Genomic DNA, 3,820 nt, shown 5'->3' with positions numbered 1-3,820 from the left:
ATATTACACTGTTCAGTCATATGTACGGTACATCCATTGCTTTCACTTGCTATTTACACATTATTTACACATTATTTTCACATTATTTTCCTTTCCCACTTGCACTTTTAGAACTGCTTCTGGCTGTGGTAATCAAAGTAGCAGGTAACACAGAGGGGAACCTGGCACTCAGCGCACTGCCAAGAGGTGCGTTTGTGCTCAGGTGTGCGGCGGGTGGTATGTGCACACACCTGGCACCTGCGGATCGCAGCCTTCCTCTTGCCTGTGGTAGGCATTTGCACCAGTCTATGCCGATCCATGTACGCCCTCTGCTCAAGTCTGTCGGGAAGTGTTACTGGATGGCGCCTTGGAGTTGCTGCTGTCACCCTACCATATCTTTCAAGCAGCTGCTGAACACAAGTCCTGGCGAACAACCTCAGGGAGGAGGACTTGGGTGGCTTGACCTTCATCTTGTACAGGATGAAGGCGTTCAGCATCGTCATGTCTCTGAGATGCAAAAAAACTTTCCTGTACCACCTAGTATTCTTCCTGAGGCAGTCGATCTCTCCAATCATCATGTCGGACTTGTCCACCAGCCGCATGTTGATACTGTAATTTAAGACAGCATCAGGTTTCCTCACAGGTTCCCCTGTCCTATGGTCGACCTTCCCACTGTCTGTCATTTCCCCCTTGTGTCTGGTGGTGAGCATGTGCACGACCCTCTTGTCATGCCACCGTATTGCCAGCATCTTCTCAGACTTGCGCAGGTGCACGTCTCCTCGCTGTGAGGTTCCTGCCTCTGGGAATTTATGGAAGTGCGCACGATTACTCTTGACAGTGCCACAGGAGCCGATGTCGTGCTCTGAAAGGTATTTGGCAAGTTTCGGTGCTGTATAATAGTTGTCTGTATACAGCACATGATTCCCACCAAAATGCCTTTCAAGGAGCACTTTCACTACACAGCCTGAGAAGCCAAGGGGGTATGTTTTATCAAGATCGACAGTGCTGGCTGAATAAATGACGAAGTCAAGGATGTACCCCGTCTTACAGTTGCACAGTACAAAGAACTTGATTCCAAAGCGATGGCATTTGCTTGGAATGTACTGCACAAACGTAAGACGTCCTCTGAACAAAACCAAGGATTCGTCAATGACAACCTTCTGAAAGGGGAGGAAGAATGTCATAAACTTATCCTTCATTCTGCTCAGAATCTCCCAGATCTTCCAGAGTGGGTCGGCTTGGGAAGGTACATCGTTGTCGGCAAAGTGCAGGGTTCCCATGATGTTCCGGAAGCGATCTCTGGCCATGTACTTATTGAAGGTGGGTGAGGGTAGTAAGGGGTCCATGGACCAGTATTCTTCAACTCATGCTTCTTTGAGTGTGGCATGAGAAGCATGAGGGCGAAGAACACATACAGCTCCTGCACTCCCAGCATGGACCACTGTTGCATCTTGGCTGCACCTGTACCACTTGCAGCACATTGTGATTCATACCTGTTGGTCTCATCACATATGTGCTGCATGACTTCGTCATCGAGGAAGACCAAAAGGAAGTCCACACACTCAGCATCCTCGTCAAGAGTGAAGGCAGGCTGTATTCCTGAGGAACTCTCGTCAAAATGGAGATGTTCAGGGACAAAATCGGACCCTTCCGTCCACGCGAAGGCATCCAGGATTCCCTGTCGTGGCAGTGTTGAGTGGGTGAGGGTGGAGGGTGGTTGTGAGGTAGATTTATCAGGTTCAAGGTCACTCGCACTGACCCTAGGTTCCCGTACAACACTAGCAGCCCTTACTCTACTGGCAACTCTACTTTTACGGGTCAGGGATTTACCTCTTCCTCTACGGCCTGCCTTCACTGTTGATGCTGGTGGTGACTCCGACGACGAAGACTCCGGAGAAAATTCAGCAGAAGAAGAGGAAGAAATGAGTGAAGTGGGGCTTGGGGAACGGGGAGATGAATCACCTCGGGACTCATGGCAGGCTGGGTCACACGGGGCCATTGTTCCGGGGCTAACCCGCCACCTTTTCATTCCCTTCCCAAATTCCTTCCCTTGCTGCACTAACGGCTCCTTTCCCTTGGAGCTAGGGATAACTTGGAACACTGAAGCACTCGTACTGGTAGTTTCTGGCACGATTTCCTCACCCGGCACATCACATGAATCCCCCGAAGGGTCAAAGTCACTATCCATCATTACCATAGATAATTCGGCTAGTTCACGTTCCACTGGAGAGTCACTTAGTCCTTTCCTGCTTCCCCCACGAGTATTTCTGGGTGTAGAGGTCACAGGGCCCTTTGCAATGTGCAGAGAAGCGGCAGAAATGGTGGGGCGCGAGTGCGACATGCTTTGACCACAGAGGAGGACAAGGAACTAAATGGCGTGGCTTATCTGAGAAGGCAAGGGTTGACAGTGACAATGGAGCTGACAGCTGCTAACTTACATGCTAATAAGTTATTGGTAGAAAATCTCGGCAATACATAAAGAAATAGGTAGTTCCAGGTGAATGTAAATGTCACTTAGGCTTCTCCCTTCCTTTCTGATATATATTATTATTACAGAAATAGATTACAAGGCATAATTCAAAGGGGAAATTACCTTGGGAATTTAGCAAATGAATGCATGTGAGGTGTTGTCAGGTGATAATTAGCCAATTCCTGGTGTATACCACTATCACTTACCTTATTTTTTTTTTTGGTATATATTATTTTGTATAAGTATAGGGCATAGGGCTTATTTCAATGGATGAAATCCGTGGAAAAATCCAGGGGAGATTTGCTTAGCGCAGCGCAGCTGGGGAGGTGAGAGGACAGGGTAATGGAGGGGAGTCAGGAACGGGGGAAAATGGCTAAAATGTCAACAATGGATGGGAGTACAGATGAGATTTGGAGTGCTGACTAGTGTTGGACATTGGTAGTACTGATAGATGATACAAGCCACCACTTGAAAGCCCGGGATAATTCAAAATAACACAGAATCACAAAATTGACGCCCCGCGGTATGATCCATTGCGCCCGAGCATCACGAAAGTGACGCCCCGTGGTTAAGGGGTTAATAACCATCACTTTACCCTTTTCTTCATTTACTCTCAAGGTACGACACTTAAAGACATCAGCAAAACTCTGCTCTAGCCTATCAAGTTCTTGTCACACATACAATAAACAAGTTAGTGTATTTATGATATAGACTTGGAATACTACTACTTACGTATAAAGTAACCCACATTGTCTATTAAGAAAAATACATTCATATATAATTACACTAATTTATGATAACCCTAGATGCCATTAACCCTCACAGAGGATACAAGGATGATACTGACAGACACAAACATAATGCCAGGCTCTGGGTAATTCATTGCCCACAGTATTTACATATAGAATACATACGGTATTACTTATCAGTATTAAAGCTACTCCACACAGAATCGAAGAAAATTACATCATCAGGCATTCAAATGATCCAAACACATCAGTACAAGGTCCAGCCACCTTGTGCTTGAACAGCTTCATCAACCCTCCTGGGTTGGGATGCCACTAAATTATGACAAATATTTGGACGGTTCCACGCAGACTCCCAAACCTCAAGGGTTTTCCGTTCTACAGCTTGAACACTTATTTCTTTACCCAAGTCCCAGTCCTTGCACATAATGGTCCATATTTTCTTGATTGGGTTTAGATCACAATCCTTTGAAAGCCAACCGAGGACTTCCAATTCCGGATGCTGATTTAGCCAATCCTTTACTACTCTGCACATATGCACAGGACTTCTGTCGTGAACAAGGCTAATAGGATGAGGATGTGGAATTGCCATACTTCGCACAGACGGCAATAATACATTTCCTGA

The sequence above is a fragment of the Coenobita brevimanus genome, chromosome 50 (assembly GCF_032717465.1).
Source record: "Coenobita brevimanus isolate Jiangsu-jjx chromosome 50, ASM3271746v2, whole genome shotgun sequence".
NCBI classification, from domain to species: domain Eukaryota; kingdom Metazoa; phylum Arthropoda; class Malacostraca; order Decapoda; family Coenobitidae; genus Coenobita; species Coenobita brevimanus.
The sequence above is the reverse complement of the archived record's forward strand: the minus strand, read 5'-3'. Positions refer to the sequence as shown.